Below are 21,684 nucleotides of genomic sequence, written 5' to 3'. Positions count from 1 at the left end.
CTGAATGTAGCACCAATATTTGTATCAAAATTAATTGTATCTAACTAAATGCAACATTTTGGCAGAATGAGTCACTATGTTCAATTTCTTATACATTATTTAAACACTCATCCATTTTCTGCACAGTGTTTACATCCACACCTTCATGCAATTTGGAGTCACCGATCAGCGTTGGACACACGTTTTTAGACTGAATTGTGTTACAAAACTGGAGTAATTGGGAAGAAAGATCAGTGCGTTCACAGGAAAAGCATGCAAACCTGGCACAGAACGGTTCACAGAGTCTGGGCTCAAACATGAAGTATCTCGGTGAGTTTACAGTTCAAACCACTGATCTACTGTGCTGCAAAATGTTTTTTTTTTTGCATTTAAAATCTGAAAATATTACCACAACATTCTCTCACGCTGTGAAGATTATCTCCGAATCAAAATTCCCAAAAAAGGCGGGTTTTTTGGTTTGTTTTTGCGATGAGTCATTTTTGTTCAAGGAGAGATGAATTTTAGACATTTTCCTGCAGGAAATAAAGAAAATACAGAAAAAAGAATCTACTTTTTTTTTCAAGCCATTAAATTGTCAAACTCCATGTGTTTCTGTTTCAAAAGCACATCTTTCTTCTTCTTGCTGTGCAGTTTTTGTTGTTTTTTTTTTTTTTTCCCCACCTCATTGTTTGTTTCTCTATATTCTGCTGGGAACTGTGTCTGCTACCGTGTGTGTGTGTGTGTTTGAGAGAGAGGGTGTATGTGTGTGTAGGAAAATGAGAATGGGATAACGTATCGCTTCCTGATCACTATCTTATATAATCACGTGTTAACAGAGAAAGACAGGAGCGAGAGGAGGAGAGGGAGATAATGGAGAGGTAGAGAGGGGTTGGAGATAGAGAGAGAGAGAGAGGAGAGCGAGAGAGAGAGAGAGAGAGAGAGAGAGAGAGAGAGAGAGAGAGAGAGGCCGGTCCGAGCTGGAGAGCCTGCAGATTGATCTGAAATCCCACCAATCCGGCTCCGTCTGCGTCCTGAGCCGCCGCAGTTACCGGGCACGATTGGAGGATGGCGCGGCTGGAGAGATGCGCACACACGCACAGGCTCTGCCCGCTCGTCCAGTCTCCTGCGCGCGCACACACACACACACATCCATACACACACGTACACACACACACACACACACACGCAGAGAGCGAGGGAGAGTGTCGGCTCTCCGCGCAGTGGAGGAGCTTTGCCCCGGAGAGGATGACACGCTCTGGTGGAAGAAACTGACAGAGACGGGATTGTAGAGAGTAGGAGGGGAGAAGAAAAGAAATAAAAACAAAGAAAAAAAACAACAGAAAAATGTGGCACAAACTCCGATCCGCGCGTCCCCTCCGCCGTTAATCAGCTGTCATGTGTGTTGGAGCTTGTGATCGCACGCAGGTAAGACGGACTCATAAGTTTTCTCGTTTTTCTTTGGTTTCTTTTGTTGAAGAAATGTGTTAAGTTTGTGCGTCGGTGTGGCTGCGCGCGGCGGGCGTGTGCCTCTGCGCACTCACTGTGCGTTTGATAAATAGGAGTTGGACCGTGCGCCTTGGATAAAACCAAATCGGGCACGCAATGTGGTTAGGAAAAGAGCGAGAGAGAGTGCGAGCCAGTCGTGTTTAAATATTTATTTATTTATATTTTACCCCCTCTTTTCCCTAGAATGGGTGCATTTTGCGCCCGTCTTTTCCTCGCGGTCGGTCGTTGCGCACGGAGCCTCGCTGGAGTTGTGAATGATAGACAGACTGCTGTAACAGAGTGGGAGTTGGAGGCTATCCGATTCCTCTGATGCGTGTGCCGCACTAGTGGTAGCCAGGCTGGAATTTACGCGCACTGCAGGAAACAGGAGTCCACTCATTGACTGCAGGCTTTTCTATAAGAGATTCTTCTGTCTCCGCACTGGACCCAAATCACACCTCTGTCGGAATAGAGAGGAGGAGATGGGGATGCAATAAATGGCCCGTTTGTTGAGTGAATGCCTCAGTCATCTGGACCCCCCCCCCCCCCCCCCCCCCCACACACACACACACACACACACACACACACACACGAAATGCTCTGACAGTGGAGATGCGCGAGTGGAGTGCCAGTTGCTTAGCTGTCCCTATTAATGTTGCATTGATTGGCTTCTGCTGAGCAATGGGGAGAGAACCGCACGGCTGCCAATCCTGTGCATTGCATCTTTTAGAGGTGTCTCAAGTTATCTTACCATGCATCTGCATGCCCCCCCCCCCCCCCCCCCCCCCCTGCCAAGTGTTATGTCCTTTGGTATAGATGTGTGAAAAGCTTATTATAGGGTTGTTTGCAGCTCGAGCATCGACACTGATGTAGATAACAAGTCCTGTTTACATGTGTGTCTGAGAGCAGGGTTGTTGGTTTTCTTTTTTCTTTTTTCTTTCTTTTTTTCTTTTCAAGGAGAAGCTTTGAATTGCAGCCTGGGGGCATTTGTAGTAGCATTTTTTCCCAGTGGATTACAGCCATGACCTCATGAAGCGATGTGGACTGGACTCAGACAACAAATATTGGTGTTATATCCCCTGGTAATTATGTGCTTTCTTTATTTAACTCATGAAAAGGTAAAATGACCATTTATTTTTTTTTACATCCACAAGCCTTTTATGTGACTTTTTTTTATTTATTTACTTTTAGCATCTGACTGACCTGATGAAGAAATGTGGTAATTATGTCATCACTGACCTTCAGTAATATATTAAAGCCCCTCGCGACAGACCGTGGGTTTTGCATGACACACATTGAAGCCTGTCCAGCATCCTCCCATTATGTCAATCTCACCCCTTTCTCTCTATTTAATCTATTTAACCACTTATTCGCCCACTTCCGTCTGGAGATGTTACAAGAACACCTTTTACTGACCTAAACAGAGCGGCTGTTCAATTGGAATCCAAAGCACAGAATGTGTTTGCTTTGAAAGCAGAGGCCCCGACTGTCATCTCTCCCATGGACGTTGTTAAAGCCTTATCGTCGAATGAGGCAGCTGACTGAGTTGTGAAGGAGCCTGAGGAGTTGGAGGTGCTTGAGTTTCCCATGTACTGGGCAACTGCTCTGTTTAATTGGGCAAGTGGAGCCGCCTGGAAAGCATGAGGACATTAGAAAAACACAGCACTCTCACTTCACCGTGATTAAGAACACACACACCAAAAAAAGGCAGAGCAGGGAGGGGGGAGTGAAAAAGATGACATAACTAATCTCTTTTTTGATTACATGCTCCCTTCAATTATTCTTGTAAAAGCAATAGAGAGGCCTTGAAGTTGCTTTAGCCCGTGAAACAAAAACAAATCAACATGCAAATGTATTGACTTCACAATGATGCATTGCAAAGTGTCGAATTCTAAATTAATCTTCTTTGGTAGTAAATCCAAGCAGATTATAGTCGAATAATTTCTTCACCTTTTACAATTAATTGCATGAGAGTTTAAGCTTTATAATGAATTTCAACGCACACAATAAAACAATACATTTAAAACAGCAGCTCAATAAATGTGAAGATGTTAGTCAAACTATCATAGATTTGAGATTTAGTACACAAAGTGAAACATTTGAAGCCATGATTTTAGTTTCTAAGTATATAAAAAATAACAAAGTATTTAATATTTTATTATTATTGCCATTAAAACGTAAAACGATGTTTGAAACATCGATACGCTTGTATGTTATTGAAAAATGTTATTACAATTTTGGAAAAACCTTGGGAAGCCATTCCTACAGACTTTTTGTTAAAGGCAGGAAACTGGTATCATGGTTTGTCATAATGTGTTGGAAAAACTGTTTCTCTCGTTTTGTCTTTTTAATCTTGGAGTGACATAAACATAACATGCGGGTTATGACTATCCAGTCATCTGTCTTTGACACTGTCTAAGTTAAGGTGGGGTGAAACTGGAAACTGGGCAGGTTGAGAGTTACCAATTAACCTAACATGCTTGTCGGAGCATGAAAATAGAGAACCAGTACCGTGAAATGTCCAAAAGTCTTGACCGATTGCTATTTTAACAAACTTTAGCGAGTTTGATAGCAGTGAGGTTGCTAGATTCCATGGCAGCATCACATATATCTCAGCGGTGTGTTGTGCCTGCTGCTCTTAAGGAATTTGTTTAAAAAGACTCAATGTCTTGCTTTGACATTTTTACGATTTACTTGGTGGTTTGGCAGATCGGATTGGAGCCTCTTGCGGGACAGTTTTGGTCAACGGGCCTCTTGTTTCTCACTCCTGGTCTCAGTTACCTTGGAGGAAAGTGGGGACTGGGCAATTTTAGAGTCACCAATTAATCTAATATGTTTGTCTTTGGGTCATTGGAGCATGATATAAAGAAATCACACGAACTCCACATAGAAATCCCAAAGGTCTGGAAAATTACCAATATCGTCTCACTGTGAGATACCAGGAATAACCTCTACTGTTCCTGCTTATACTTAGAAATGATCAAATTAGGCTCTTTTATCACAGGCTTAAATATTAAAAACCCCAAGAATACACAGGTTGCCACTTACCTGGAGGAAAGCTAAGAAGAACATGGGCTTGGATGAAAGTTGAAAACCAGCCATGCAGGGTACAAAGTAAGCCGATTTTGTCCATCCATTTATGTCCTATACCACTTTATCCAACCTTGGTTACTGATTGCAGGTGAAGGCAGGGTTCATTTTGGACATGTCAAACACAACAATGTGATAATACAGACCGCTATGGGCAAGTTGGGTCAAATATTATCCTAACATAAATGTCTGTTGGTTGCAGAAGCAGGTCGGGTAAACCCGAGCTTGAACAAGGAGAACATGTACACTTTAAATGACCACGAAGCAGGGACTTGAACTAGCATCCTCTTAACTGTTAAATCACAGTGTTAACCACTTCTCTTCTGTTCTACCCCCTCCTCCCTTTAAAAAAACAACAAAAACAAAAACAAAAAAACACTACCAGATCAGGCTTATGTAACAGTACATTTGGATATCCGCTTGGTATCGCTGACTTGTCGACTCTCCGTCTCAAATCTCAGTTACTACTTACCTGAAGTAATTTGAAATGAACTGAGGCTTGTCTGGAGGCGACCCAGAACTGACTGCACCACTATTAGTGTCACCTAAGTCAAAATTTCGGTGTTAAACATGTGCCAACCGCAGTGCTTGAATATCACATCAAGTGTGATGTAGACTCTCTGATGGCTGTGAAGGCCAAACTATGTTAATCACTGGAATCCCTGTTTGACACCAGTTCTACAAACATTAGCCTGGAGAAGTGTCGCGTCAACTCAAGTGTGAACAATTGTGCAAGTCGAAGTCACTCGCTGCTGCACGCTAGCAGCGGGGCAGACGCCGGTTTACAAGCGGTGCGTGATGCTCACAGCATGTTGCAACACCAGAGCAGTAATTGCATCAAAGTGTATGCAGTTTTCAATCACACTACACTACAATCACACTACAAACTACAAATTGATCGATGGAGTTCGAAAACATAGACATAAATGTCAGGTAATTTGTGTTGGTCGTCGTTGCTCGGTCCCTCCTCAGTAGGCGTTTTCAAGTGAAGATGGAAAGGGTTTGTTTTGTCTCTATAAAAACATGCACTCTGAGCCACCGACAACGCAACTTTTTGAAAACAGTTCCCAAGGTGAAACTCTTTTCCAAAAATCCTCCATCTCCCTGGAAATGGGGAGAAACAAAGCTTTTTCTGGAACACTGCTACTGTGCATGAGCACCACAGCCCTATTGAATAGTTCTTCTGCACACGTGTGAGAAGATGGACAATGTCAACAAAGTCTGCCTCCAGAGTGTCATGACTCCCAGTCCATATTCTCCTGGGACTTGGTAGTTTTATAATTGAGTCACCCATAATAACAATCCAACTTCATCATCTGTCCTGACGAATGTCCGTGTGCTCCCATTGTTAACGTTTATAGCATATTGATCTCTGGGGACACGTGTGTAATCCCAAACATGCCACAGATGCATTATCCGTAATATATGTTGTTATATAAACATGCTTCCCAAAAGTAGAAGGCGTTGTTACAAAAAGTAAATAATCAGCCAAACACAAGTGTTCTTATGTTGTTGCGTTAAGGCCACTCTGCTCGCAGAGTCGTTGAGATTAATATCCACAAAGATCTCCCTAGGAAACGTTCTACGTCAAGCCAAAAGCAAGCAGCATGAATTCATGATCCATACAGAATAGACTCATCCCAGGTGGTTACAGTCCGGCCCATAATATTTTACTTTCTGTCGCTCGTGGCTTTGACAGAAGTAAGGGTAGTGGATTACTGGTCCAAACAGCACAATAAAAACGCCATTTAAAAGATGAATTATGCTCTCCTCTAATCATTAAGGATCTCCTTCCAGATACCAAACAAAAAGGGGCTCTATCTGCCCGCCGGAGCATACAATATGTTGGGCTTTGTTCAAGTAAGAAGTGTTGATGAGACCTGTCAGAGCTGCCATGGCTTTCTAAATACAGGATGCGACAATGTAGAATAATCCCCTGCTTCTAATGCAGCGGTGTGGATGTTATTGTGTGGCTCACAGAGACAAATGATGCGTGGCGTTTCATCGTTCAGATTGTGTAGACGTAGCGCCACCGATATATGGGCGCACTCAAAAATCAAACAAGCAAAAAAAAAAAACAACAACAAAAACCCCCAAAACGAGTCCTCACATTGAGCCGTGAATGTGCACCACTAAACAATGCACTTTAAATTCTTGGCAGGAGCCGTAGTAATTCGTTTGGAATTGGAGGAAACCGGTAGTACAGTTGAACGAGGAGGCTTCACCTTGTGAACGTCGAGCCATACATTCCTCAAAAGGAACAATCCCGCCCTATTTGTAGAAGAAAGAAGAGTTAATTAGTCACTCTAAATGTGTGGGAATGTAACCGCTCTTGTCCCGTGTTGAACTGGTGACCTGTCCAGGGTTTACCCTGCCTTTCCCCCATCCTCAGCAGAGGTTCCATCAATGGATGAATGGCTGTCTCATAGCTTATAAAGCCTTGTTCCTTCCCAATGGAGCAACTTCACACAATAACATGCAGGCACCACTGTGGCACTGAATTACACATTATTCACCCTTTTGCATTATTCAGCTTTCCGATATCTTCTGACAGAATGCTTTAAATGGGCGAGGACTGCCAAGACTTGCCGTCCAGACTCCAGCATTCAATGACATTGATCACCATTCCTTTGTTGCTCCACTGCAATTATCACTGAAGTAGACTCGCCTCAGTTATGTTTTTTTTTTTTTTTTCCTTTTGCAAACAAAAATGACTTTTGGTTAGCAAAGTGTTTCTTTACAGGTGCAATATGAAATGTTTGGACTAACTAAGTTGTTTCGCGACTCTAAAATCCCCATTGTTGACAATATTAGTGTGTTTGACAGCCTTGGTCCCTGTGATTTCACCACGATGGACTGGTCAGACAGCTGAGATTGGCTTATGTGCTCTGCACTCTTATAAAGTGATATATACGATGAATGGATGGGTACCGCCAAAACAATTAGCCAAATGAGGTTCCCCGATGTTATCTCATTGACAGTTTTGTGATGTGCTGGTTTACCTACCAAAGGTAACATGTCATCCAACCCTGTCTTAACCTGCTTCTTCTTGCAATACAGGTTTGCGCCACAAGACGGTGTGTTTAATAACTGTTGTAGGCTACAGATTTAGAGTATACGCCATTTATTTGCCAGGGAGACATTGTTCCTTAATGTCCTCTAACACCCACCCAATGTAGAACAGTGTCATGACTTAAATTTGACAAAGAACCTCATAAACTCGCAATCGATACCACAGTTGGTCTTGTTCCGTTTGCTGTTCACAAAACAAGCTGGTGTAGAATGTAAGAATATTGCTTTGCATCACCATTAGCACATGTGTCAGACTTAAAGTGGAATGTGAAAGGAGCAATAAAGACCTATCAGGTGATAGAAGGCGGTGTTTTTTCCCTCATCAGCCTCCCGAGATGGTGGTCAGGGGTTTTTACATGGTAATCAGTGGAGGAATGATTACACCCCAGGGCGGTTTGGCCCCAAAAAGCAAACCAAAGCCAATCAACCAAACAAAAGCACACTCGTCGATACCTTTTGGAAATGCCAGGTTTTCTCTGTGAAGCTCACCACGTCTGGACTCGGTCTTTAATTGGGGTTCAGTGGTTTGCAGTGGAACACGAGGCGGTCTGGAGCACGCTATGGGCTCCTCCAGTGTGGATGAGAGCGACGTTCAAGTGATTCATCTCCTCTCACTGTCAGAGACGGATAGGCGGCAAAGCATTTCCTTAAAGAGCTCTCAGCTCTATAAAAAGGAAGTGAGATTGTGGGCATGAATCTAGGCCATGGCATCGCCGCGTTGCGATTCTGACCTCTGGAACACACTGCCAACGTTAAAACTAGGCTGGTAATTGGTTAAGATCGGAATGCAGTCTGTGATTACGCTCGCTGAGGAGGATTATCTTTTTTTAACCGATCAGAAGCAGATGCTCCTCAAAAATACCTGAGATAGGCTGTGCATTGATGTTTTTATATGTTAATTTAAAACAAGCATTTTTATGTAATGCTTTCTCTAAGTTGATAGATAGATAGATAGATAGATTGATACACATTAAATGTCTTTCTTGGTTTACTATATTTTGTAGCTTATATGATCTATTTTTCACTTTATTTTTCTCTATGTCAGTGTCATTAATTTTACATGTCTCATTAACTTTGTTTGAATCACAAAGTTGGCCTTGCATTATTGTCTATAAATACATATTTGATTGGCTTTGTGTCTCTTTATGTATTTATTTACACACATGTACATGTGTTAGATGGTGATCTGTATGTTTCCATATATATTTTTATGAGAATGAAGCTTCACTGATTGATGATGCTGTTAAATTAGGCATCTTGTATAGTTCTACGTAGCTGATTGTCACAATATCCTGCCAGTTAAAATGTGGCCTGTTCAAGGGTGTTGGACTGTTTTTCTATCCAGAATGCATCAGCTTATCAGTCTTCTTGCCACTCCTGTCCAACTTGAGCTTTGTGAAAAACATTTATTTTATTTTTTTTTCAAAATCAGAACCATCCATTTTTGAACACAGCCGCATAAAAAAAAAAAAGTGTTTTCAAACCGATAAAAGCTGAACTGAAGCATCCCAATTGTCGCTTTGCTCAAAGGCACCTTGAGAGATGCCGCTGAGCTTAAAATGTTACAAATAGTCAAACAAGACCCCAAAACCCCAAAGCACCACTCTCACATGGCTAGACAAAATTGGTAGATGATGAAAGTACTGAAAATATTAGTCTGAAATGGGGTTTTGGGGGGATATTCTTAAGGCTGAAAAGTGTGATGTGAATGGGGGGGGGGGGGGGGGGGGTGGAGCAGCAGTCAGATGCATGTCAGTGTTTGAAGAATGACTCCGCAAACCAGGATAGCAGCCATTCGATTGCCAAGATGCCACATGAATAGTTAATGTACTATTAGAGAGCTTTGGATTTCACTCTCACATTGGTGAATGTTTGCTCAGAGGACCCCCCCCACCCCCCACCCCCCCCCCCCCCCACACACACACACACACACACACGCACACACTTTTTTTTTTTTAAATAGCTCTTAACATGAACTATGGTTATGCAATCAATGTCTCTTGCTGTCTGCGATTCCTAGGGGCTGCCTCCAAGTACTTTATTTTGTTCTCTGCTCTAAAAAAAAAAAAAAAAACCTAGCCTGTTGGGGTGGTGGGGTTTGCTTTGGTCATGTTCAAGATTCTCCCATGTTTGTTCTTTATCATCCCCATCCCCCTCTAGGTTTTCCATCCTACGCTTGAGGCGTTTCTCTTCCAGTTTTGTACTCAGCACATTAAACGGTCGAAAATGGTACACATTCAGCAAAATACTCAAGGAGAGTTCAGCAGCATGCGTGTCTGTTGTCGGATGGTATTAGCATTGAACGTCCGCAAAAAATGTCACTTCTTTTCTTTTTTTTTTTCTTTTGTAAGGTGTTAGAAGTTAACCAATATAGGCTAAAATACAGTGCAATAAGACATTTCAAAACAAGACTGAAGTATTTGTTTCATCACATATGTTGTCCATTAATAGCACAATCCACAAGCTAGGTTAATGTCGACAGAACGTCTATGTCTCTGGTATAAATGCGTATCTGTGTTGTAGTAATCATTGTCATATCGGCCTCCGGAATTGTCCCACTTTTCCAGCTACACATGAACACACCATATGGATATGTATGTCATTTCTTGTAAGCAATTAGATGGTTTGCTTGCTTTAGCATGTTTTAAATGTGAGAAAAGATTACATTACTACATGAAATAAAAAAAAAAAAGTGGAAGTGTTAAATGTACTTTCGCTTAGAATCTATAAATCTTCCCACTTTGTTCACAGTAAGTTCCACAGTAATTTCAAGGTTGACGGCATTCATTTGTATTTTTTTTCAATTTTTACTTGGAAATGGGGAACAAATATCAGTAATGTTTCTTGGAACACAAGAAAATGTCCTGCTTTCTCTGTGGGAAGTTCCCAATAGGACATTTCAGATGTATTTTCCCCACTTTCTTTGTTGTAATTCCTTCTGAAGGAATTACAACTTCCTTCTCAGAAGTTGTAAAGGTGAATCAATAATATAAAGCTCAGAAGTCAACAAAACGTCCCACGATCTCTGTTGGAAGTTCCCAATTTGACACCATTCAGATATATTTTCACCACTTCGACTGGTATATTTCCACAGAAAATGATACTTTTCCCACTTACCAGTTCCTCTTAAACACACCACTTGGGTATATCAAATGTAAATCCTTAGGGGGTTAGCTTAATTTAACGTAAACCCTTCAAAACCTTTGCCGCAAAGGTAAAAATGTAAAAAAAAAAAAAAAAACTTGAACTCCACAAGACTTCCCACTTTCTTTGATTGAATTTCCGAGTTTGACATATTTTATATTCTTCAGGAGTACAAAATATTACATGATTAGCTTTTCGGAACACGAAAAAACTTCCCACTTTCTGTGATGGCAATTTCCAATTTACCTTTCCTATTTTCCAGTTCCTCCTGAATACACTGCCCGCTTGAGTCTAAATCAAAATTTCATATGATTTTTTTTTTTTTTTTTTTCTTCCTCCTGCATATAAAAATTCTCAGTCTCAGAGAAATCCCTCTTCTTATTGGAAGGCCTTGACTTTGCAGCCTTCACCATCTTACCTCCAGTGGAATACGGACTGTTAACTGAAAGCCGTGTCGTCTCCTGACAGAGGGGAAAGGCGAGTCACGTCAGTTAGTTGTCGGTGTCACAGTGCAAAGAGAAACCCTGATGTGTGGCACTGATAAAACATTAGTGTGCTCGGCGCCTGTCAGACCTGCTCACCCTTCACGTGCATCGCCGGGGATGTGTGGGAGATGTTAATTGGACCGTGCCAGCGCTTCACGGGAGGGAGAGGAAGAAGCAGAGGATGGACAGAATGTCCATACTGATTCAGGGATCTGAGCAGGACGGCTGTCCACTAGAGTCCGGATGGAAAATGGAATTTTACATTTTACTGGAATCACTCTGGAAAAAGGTTTGATTTCCGACTGGCCTTGAGACAGAGGTTAAAGTTGACGCAGATGATCAGAAATTGAAATTATGTTCAAATATGCCTCTGAGAAGTCGCACAGTGGTTATGTTTTCTTTATGGTCTCTCGCTCTACAGCCATGGTTTTTTAATGACTTCAGCTTCCTTCCACATCAACGTGCGTCCACATGTGTTTTTTTTTTTTTTTAACACAAAGGTGTATTTTTAACCCTTAAATATTTTTAACCAATGTGAGCTTGAATTATCTCTGCTATGCCCTTCAATCCCAAATTTGGAAAATTGTCAGATTTTCCCAAAATGTGAGTTATTTGATCAAAAAAGGGGAAAAAAAAACACAAGTTGCATTGGAGCAGAAGGCCCCGTTTCAAGTCAAATCAGGAAACACTTGTCCTGTTTTGCATCCGTGGTAATGGTACGAGCAGACACTGAAAAAAACCTACTTTTCGAAAATGGCTCGCTTCCAACATTGAACTTTTTGAAAATGCTTCAACTCCACCTCTTTGTCGACGGGAGGAAAATTGAACTTTTTGGAAAAGCTGCTTGGTAGTTTTGTAATTGAGAGTCACTCGTAACAACAATCCAAGTTGATCGTCTGTCCATACAAATGTCCTTGTACTACCATTTTTAATGTTGATAGCATATCTTTCTCTTTGAAAAGGTGTGTGTGTGTGTGGTTTTAGTACAACAACATTATATTATATGCATGTATATATGTTGTATACATCTTTATATTGGTTCAGTTATGTCCTTTTAAATAAGTCTGCTTTTTCCATAGAGTATTACTGTAGTTGGTGTTTGGGTTGTTCAATATCAACTCGTCCTACAATTTATCACAATGTAGTATTTAGTAGTACACAGTGCATTAGAATGCACCATTTAGCTTCAGTGTGCCATTGAGGTGCCATTTACACATAAATATGTTTGTTACAAAGCAATAAAAATCATAAAATTGCAAATAGTTCTCAGTGGGTTTGTGCAAAAGATTGACTTAAGGCTCTTTAACACCACTGTCCTGCTATGTATTGTGATATCTGCAAACTAGATGCACTGGGTCTATCACTAATAATGGACATATTGTACCTTGCACTGCTTTTATGTACACAATGCATACTGTACATACAAACGTGCAAAAAAAAAAAAAGGTAATTAGCCCCATTAAGTGTGTGCGTGGTCCGTGGTGTTTCGCCCCGACTGTGTTCATACAGCTGTGTGATCGCACTCCATCACATCACCGGCGTGCAGATTTGTCTTGGAGCCGTCTCCAGAATCCTGATTGCACCGTTCACGTTTTAACAACATCAAGCTGCTTCCTCACCCCGAGCTCCGCGATCGTGAGCCCGCCCGCTCTTTGCCAAACCTGTCAAACCCCGTGCCAAAGTGTCAAATGGCTCCTCGGTGGGTTGGGAATGAAACTTGTGTGCGCCCGGCGAGCCAACGACCCGGTGCCAGGAAATTAAATTTAAAGCTCAGCATTTATTTAGATCCATGTGCATGCTGAAACAAAGCTACCGTGTTACTGCATGGCACCAAGTGCCATTTATGTCTTCAGGCTGTCGTCAGAGTTTCCATTAAAGCGAATTACAACTCCGAATCTGCTCATCATCAAGAGCTCAATCCAGTTGTTATTTTTCGGGGCAGGTAGCTTCACAGATTTGTCGGTTTACGGTGTGTGATTCAATGCGGTGAGGTGCAAGCAAGTCGTAGTGTATGTTTTAGTCTGCAGTGATAGAAATTAAATGTCATTACATGGTATGAAACTTTAGCTTGATTAAGCAGCTTCCTTGTATTTTCTCACGTGCAAGAATGTACATGTATGGAAATGATGCGGTGCAGGAGCACAGTTTGGTTCAGGGGCCACATACAGTCCGATTTCATCTCAAGGGGGCAGGAAATGTAAAATAGAGTCATTTTCACAAAACCAAACAATTACTACTGGAAATGACTACAATCTCAACATAAAGACAAAATATAATAAAGCAAATAAATAGAATAATCACACACGTGTGATTAACTATGACTGAGTTACTCCTGACTGCCTTTTCCATCCATCCATCCATCCTCCTAATCCATTGTAATTTCATGTTGAATTAATGTAGAGATTGAAAAATATTTTCATTTAATTCGAAGGAGTTTTGGAGCCAAAACATCCACTCTGTTGTAGGACATTACTCTCTCGATTGGTAAGTGTTTTTCAGAAGCTGATTATTTACAATTAATGTTACTTCAGAGCTGAAATGTCTCATATTTTGCTCTTTGAAAGTTTTCATACACAAACGTGACCTTGATAAATGTCAAGTTTCTATGTAAGAAAACATTGTGATTTCAAGACATTCAAAAATATTAGTATTCATTGGCAATTATGAGCATTAAAAAGATGTTTCATAGTAAAATAAAATAAGAAATTTAACTGCCCTTGAAATGCAAGTTGGCTCAATCTGTAATTGATTGTTTGATTAAATTAACTAATTCACAAGTTTGATGTATTTATGTTTAAAAAAACAAAACATGCATTAGTGGAAACAGTACTTGATTATAATTTAATAGAATGTTCTCTACCATCATAAAGAGCATCAGGCATTCCTCATCCATACGATGTACAAGAAGTTATCAACAGTGAAGAAGGAAAAAGATTTCCAATGTTCCAAGGTTTTACATTGTTTCACTCAGTGGAAAAGTGGAGTTCTGATAGAAGGATGTTGGCGGATTTATTGTACTTTGATATAATCAGTTATCTTGTTATATACAGTTTAAAGAGAGATTAAAACCACTTTGAGCTCAATGTCAATGTTACATTGTTCCTGGACCCGGTTCCAATTTGTACCACAATAATTGTCATTTTTCTCCACCATGATTGAATGTGTGTGATACTCTTGTGGGTCAACCCACAGCGCTTCTCTAGATCAGTCTGCAAGTGTCTTTTTTCTTCTTTTTTTTTTTTTGTTCAAACTGTTAGAAGACTCCAGACCAAGGTGAGACCACAGCGGGAGGTTCTGGGGGGGGGAGCCCCACCCACCACCCCCCGACCCCTGTGGAGTGTTGGATGCATGTAGGGCTGTGTCTTTGTTTTGAACAGGTGAATGCAGTGTGTGTGTGTGTGTGTGTGTGTGTGTGTGTGTGTGTGTGTGTGTGTGTGTGTGTGTGTGTGTGTGTGTGTGTGTGTGTGTGTGTGTGTGTGTGTGTGTCTAAGGTGCGGTTTTAAGATTGATGGGTAGCGGGGGCCCGGGTTTTCTACCGCAGCCAAGCGGTAGAACCCCGAAGGCCGGCGTTACCCCCTCAAGATCCTGCGTGACTCGGTGGAGTTAAAATTGTGGGCTGTGCAATGAGTGAGGTAAGGTGATTTAAGGCCAGGGGGTTGAGAGGTAGGGAGGACCCCCCCCCCCCCCCCCGTCCCTACGACCACCCGCAGGCATGGCTCAGCTGCACCCGCACCCAACCCACACAGGACCACCCCTAACCAGAGCAGAATCCCCCCACCACCACCACTTCTCCCAACACTCCCCAGGTCAGATTGTAGCCTCCTCGGGATAGGGTAGCCCCCCCCCCTCCAGGGCTGTATGATGTATTTAATTATTGGGAACTGTGTTGACTCAAATTGTGGTTTTTCCCACAAGCAGATGTTTTCGAACCGTTTCGATGTGACGACCGGTCCGGGACCTATTGTTATGTGAAATGTGCATACTCCATCTCTTTGGCGGTGACAAGATAGGATTAAAATAGTTAAGAAGACACCACCTGGATCTGTAAGCAGGCGAAAAGCTCCATTTTCACTGCCTGAGATCGATAAGTTCCTTCCACAAATGAAAAACTGCTCCATATTCTGTACAGACACACACACACACACACACACACGCACACGCACACACACACGCACAGGGAAATGAAACATATCTTTCAAATGTATCCTCTCTCAAAGTAACAGAGCCAAAGAAGAATCCTTGGAGGAACAACAAACAAACAAAAAAAAGATGAGTCAGAGTCAAGGAAGCCCTGTTGGTAATTTAGAAGAGGAAAATGATCATATTTTGTTTTTTGTTTTCTATGGTGTTGCAGTAATGTTTAACAACACGGTAAAATATGGAATAAGACAAAAAGAGTGACAACCATTTGGCCCACACAGTGTGCACTGTACACCACCTCTTTCCTCCGTCTGTTTTCTCCCGTCTGCATCACCAGCTTTTCCTTTATTTGGACGATGAGGTGGCGTATTTGTCTGTTCTCGCCACCCACCTCTCCTCTATAACCACCAGTCTCCGTGGAGCACTTTCTAAAAGCAGCGTGGCGAGCATATACAAAGTCACCCCTCCCCTCAAAAAAACAATACCAAAAAAAACAAACCATCTCTCACACTTCATCCACTGGTGAGGGAATCTACCTGGCAGCGAGAAAGCCAGCTTTATATGAGTCTGAAATGCTAATGTGAATAGCCCGGGCTCCTCTTGTGTTGTAAAACCCACCCGCCCTGTGTGTTTTAGCATGTGTGAAGCTGCGAACGTTGCCAAGCCGCACCAGCCTCAACCTGAATTCCTGCAACGCCAAGAAGCGCTGTAGGTGATATGAATATATTTCCATCCCGAGTCGTGTCTCGTGTTCCGTTTGGCGCTGGGCGAGTTGAATCGCAGCGGCGCAGCAGCTCATTCAAGGAGCCGCTGATTAGTCCATGGGATGAGAAAGATTTTCTGTAGCTCATGAATCTGTCAATTATCAGTCCGGGATACAAATGATTCCCTCACACAGCTTCTTGAATAGAATGATTTGGGGATTTAAAAAAAACAAAAAAACAAGCATCAATTCTTTTAAACATGTATGCTGGATGTATTTTCAAGAATAGGGCTCGTTACAGAGTGTTGAAAGGACCCATGATTCAACCCGAACGTAACCTAACAGGTAACTAATACATTACTGATGCTACTTCTGCCTTAATGGCTTCTACTCTATTACATCACAAGGCTTGTAAAAGGAACTACATTATTAAGCATGTTAATGCAAGAACTCTGAAACTATTACTGTTTTCGTAGGCATATTACAAATACATCTTTGTGTATTTGTACGTTACTACTACGACACGACATGATGGATGACTTGGTAATACTAAATTCCAATGTCAGTTATCACCACTTTACTACTACTGCTACTACTATGACGACTACGACTACTAATAATAGTAATATACATAATTAGGGTTGTTACTACTAAATCTTAATGTGTTTTACTACTAGATTGCTACTACGATACTACGTTATCAGACATTATATTAGTAAATCACAAATCATGTTATTACTACATTAATATTAATAATTATACTATAATTATTACATTGCTACTACCATTACATACCATTAGATATCATTACATACCATTACATACCGTTATATATCATTATTACCATTACATAATTACCATGCCAAATATAAAGGTGTTATGGCTCCTACTACCACCACTTAAAACCAGTACTTAATACTACTGCTATAAAACATTGTTGAGCATGTGTCAACTGAATGTTATGGCATGTTATTACTACTTTATTATTGCTTTGTTACTACTTCATATCAAGTAATCCACTTCTCATTTCAATCTGCATGTTGCCGTAAAATTACTAAGACATGATACCACTGCTTTAACAACATATTGCTATTACTTTACTAGGTATGTTTATATTACCATTAGTACTGCTGTACTCCATTACTCGGCTTATTGCTATCACATTTCCACGTCGAGACTATTTACTCGTCATGTACCCACATTTCTACTTCATCACAAAACTGCATTGCACTGCTGGGTAATTAACTACTACACTACCACTATTATATTTGTAGCTGTGTTGCTACTAATTTTCACCTACTGTGTTGTATTACCCATTATGCCAATTCTGCATTACTCCCACTACTATACCTCATTACCAGATGTGTAACTACTGCATTGCTACTGCTACACTGCTGATAGTTACCTCTCTATTGCTAGATAATTTAATACTACATTGCCAGGAGTGGTATATAGGTGGCATAAAGTGTACATTTACATATGCAATGCGGTATGTTTAATATATATCAGCTTCCTCAGTATCACATTTGCATTTTTCTACCTGACAATCTGTATGTGAACTGACCCGAGGTGCTAGAAACTCGAGCTGTATTTGTAGAGTTTGTAGAAGATAAAACTGTACATAAATACATCTAATTAAGCTGTGGCATATTGAAATGACGATTCAATAGACAGAAAACAAACAAAAAAAAACATTCTTCATTGATTCCTGCCAAATTCCTCAGCAGAAACAAAATGTCTTTCTCAAACACGCCGACTTGTTTCTTCTTCCCATAAATTACACATCTTTGTATTGAGGCTGACATTTTTTCAGATAAACATGGCTTTTTCTTACCAATTATAGACCAATTTACAAAATCATTAACAGCTTGATTGATGACAGTAAATGTAATTTACCTCATCGCCGAACATCCGGGCTTTTCGCCTGGCTTCTGTGTACGATTTTAACGGACCTTCGCGTGAATACCGCGCGGCAGCTCTGCACTCGGAGTGGAGAGAGGGATGATGATGATGATGATATGAGTTGAAAAACTGTGGGTTTTTTTTTTTTTTTTTTCTTTTTTTCCCCCCCTCCCTGCAGTAGCCAGCAGATGGGTGCTGTCTGCTCCATCCTGGCACTCCTGCTGTATGATGAGAGCTCAAGAATCCAGCCATTAAACACACAACAGATGGGGCATTTTCCCATCTTCCACCCAGCTCTCATTAAGCAGCCAAACAACATATAGTGGGGTTGACGAGTGCAGGCATGCTTTCTAATTTGACACACCAAGACGGGAGGAGGGGGAGGAGGAGGAGGAGCAAAAAAAAAAAGGGAAAGTGAGAGGAAGAGCTCTTACTTTACAGGCGTAATTAAAGCAGTTTAACTTGGCATGTAAACATGGGGAGATGAAACCGTCGGAGGCGTCCCGCTCTCATTCCGCCAACCTTTTGCCTTGTCAAGCCGTGTGAGGAGTGGTGCGTTCTGGGTCGGAGGTAATCAAAGCTGAGAGTCTGAGGACAGATGGTGTTTGGAGGGTAGCGTACTGGAAGGACAAGTCGCTGTTGACTTTGGGAGGAATGGTGTGTGTGTGTGTGTGTGTGTGTGGGGGGGGGGGGGGGTGACTGACACAATCCTCCCCACATGACTCAGTGGGAGTCATTACTGCAATGAGCCTAATTACCTCCAGGCCTAATCTGTGTTTAAAAACCTGCTGCTTATTGCTTTTAATTACCCACAAGTGTTGGGGGGGGGGGGATTGAAATACAAAGGTGAAGTATTCTGTCTGTTGTTTTTCAGCGTTTGGAGAGGTGGGGGGGGGGGGGGGGGTGCTCGGAGGCATGTTTACAACGTGCGAAATTTCAAACTTCAGATGTCTAATTGTAGCTTCACCGCAGTTGTCTGTTTGCGGGGTAGTTTACACAAAGGACTCTGACTGTCCTCAAACTCCGCAGCACAAGTGTGTTTGACAGGAAAGTATTTTCTTTCGTTCTCTTTCCCAGGTTACGCCGTCATCTGAGCAGATCTCTCCTTGTCTGCCTCCAGATAGTCAAATTACTCTCATCGTTTTAGGCAAGACAGAGCCGATTCTCAGATCTTCAGATCTCTGATTTGACAGGAGTGAGGAGGGTGGGGGGGTGGGGGGGGGGGGATTTCTATAGAGCCGACTCATGATTATTAGATGAGCTTGAGGTTGTTTGCTGCCGACCATCCTTGGGGTTACGTAATTTGATCAAAGTCATATTGTTGCAGGAGGTGGAATATGTGCACCAGTTTTAACTTGGTGAAGTAAGTGTCCACCATCTGCCTCTGGAAAAGTGTCAAATGAATATACGTTGTGAAGTTTGTGGGAAGAACCAACCAACTGGGTTCATCACGCTTGTCTTAGAACCGAGCAGAACAAGGAGACAGAACCTCCCTCCAGCATGGCTGTAGTGGTCACTGAGACACGCTGCAAAGTGGTGGTGTCTTTGATGAACCTCACCAATCAGGGTCTAAAGCATTAAATTATCATTTGAATGCCTTAATTTCTTGTTCTTCACAACAATCAAAGTGAAAACACCCTCTATTTGCATGTTATTTAAATCAGGTGGGTTGTGCTAACCCCAAGTTGGATAAAGCAGTATAGAACATGAATGGGTGGATTGGGTCATGGGTTTATTTTTGCATATCTTAGTGTTTTTAGTGCATTCGTGTTAGTAGTTGTAGCTTTTCCAGCTCGCCAGCATCTCTCAAGGTGCCTTTGCGGAAAGCAATGCAGCTTTCATCCGTGGAAACATTCTCATGCAGCTCGGCGGACGGAAGGTTTCAAGAATGGATGGCTCTGATTTGCCAAATCAGATGATGTACCTCACACAAGCTTAAGTTAGGCCAGGGCGGAAAAGGAATTGACTGTAAAAGAACTACCCACCGAAACAGTCCATCCAGCCGTGATTTCTCCCAAGATGGCATTGTGGAAATACGACTGCCCGGCTAACAACCCACCCCCCCCCCCCCCCCCCCCCCGTCGCTCTCGAAACCGACTTGTCTCCTCCAATTTTTGTGAACCTCCAGGGTGAACCACACATTTAGAGGATTGCCCCGCTTGTGAAGCTGATCAGACTAATCTGCTTTCTTTCACCAACAATAAGCCGGGTCAAATCACCCGGTAGACACCAGGCGGCACGGAGAGTATTTTTAGAGCAGGTACAGTTTAATCGTCGGTGTGTTCTTCACTTCTGATCAAAGTGATTGTCATCATTTGTCAGCGAGTGGAAAAATCCCCATGTTATTCAGCGTTTATCTCCAAAATAGGCTAATGATTGGCTGCAGCCCATTAAGATTGAGAGGATTAACATGATCATGTTAAATGGAGCAAATTCCAAACAGCTGGGCTTCCTGTTTATTGTTTGAATTGAAAAGAAACAAAACCAAGATGCAAATTGTTCAAAATGATTTAAATTGCTTTAATCTCATAATCAGGGTGCAATTTTACTGATTTGCGCTTCAGAAATGTGCATTTTGATTTCAGAAATGTTAAACCAGGCCATGAGCGCATTCAGAATGTTAGACTTTGGGAGCCATTTTCAAAAAGTTTCATTTTCAGTGACTGTGATCACTGTTGTGTAAATGGACCACCTAAATGCATTCAAAGTTTTCAGTGTTTTTTGTTGTTGTTGTTCTTTTTTTTAACGTGAAAATGCCACGTAAACGCTGCTTAAAAAGACTTCATTCAGGTGGATAGGTTCTTGTATGTAAGCTGTTGCTGTCGCACCTACTTGACTTATGGCTCATCAGTAGCTTATTTGATCACATAAATGTGTCGTTATTACATAATATTCTATTTGGAACTTATCTTTTTATAAAATCCCTTATTTTTTTTCAAATTTAATTTGTTTAAAAACTAGAAAGAATTTATTTAAGTTGTCCATCACTTTTGTGATCTGTGAGCACTTTTGATAAAAAGGTTGTAGCACAAAGTGCTTCACATACTATTAAAAGAAAAATACGAACACGACAGGCATAAGTTCATCTTTATGGACGGCAATGCTGCAGGTGCCGTCATCAGTGAACGGCTGCTAGAGACTCCGGTACCTCAAATAGAGCGACCTGCACTTTATCCAGACCTGAAGCCCGCAGGAAACTTCTAGGATCAGCTGAGTCACCGTGTAGAGGCTTGAAACTCTTTACCTCTGAACCTCAATGACCTGAGGGCCGCACTTCAAGAAGAGTCCGATGCCTCAGGATGCGATAAATCCACTTGTGAACTGCGGGAGGCGTTGTCATCAAGACGTCACTGTTGTTGGCCTTTGTTTCAATAAATGGTTTGAGATGAGGAAAACACCATTTTATGTTAAATGCCTTTTTTCATGATATAATCATCAGTCAGTGTAGAATGATATATATTTTTTCTTCTACAGTTCCCATAAATTCAACCCGAAAGCCCAATGTCTAAAGCTACCAGTGTATATTCAAGGCAAGGCAGTTCCATTCATAGAGCACCATTCAGACACAAGGCAATTCACAGTGCTTTACAAAGAAAGAAAAGACATACATGGTCCTTCACCTTTTCCTTTACGATACGGTCACGTCTTTAAAAAATTGCTTCTTTTTTTTTATTCATTCTTTAA

The 21,684-nt window shown here is 41.6% G+C and overlaps 1 protein-coding gene across 1 annotated transcript in view; it reads left to right on the top strand.

The window, feature by feature from the left end:
- The first annotated feature begins 1,189 nt into the window (after nt 1–1,189).
- LOC308143993 (cadherin-18) overlaps nt 1,190–21,684 on the top strand; it is a 131,743-nt gene continuing 111,248 nt past the window's right edge. Inside the window, exon 1 of the mRNA XM_080514966.1 lies at nt 1,190–1,404. The gene's annotated coding sequence lies outside the window, so the exon portion shown is untranslated. The remainder of the gene's footprint in view (nt 1,405–21,684) is intronic.

The sequence above is a fragment of the Blennius ocellaris genome, assembly GCF_963422515.1.
Source record: "Blennius ocellaris genome assembly, chromosome: 19".
NCBI classification, from domain to species: Eukaryota; Metazoa; Chordata; class Actinopteri; order Blenniiformes; family Blenniidae; genus Blennius; species Blennius ocellaris.
This window is presented reverse-complemented; position numbering and strand designations above follow the sequence as displayed.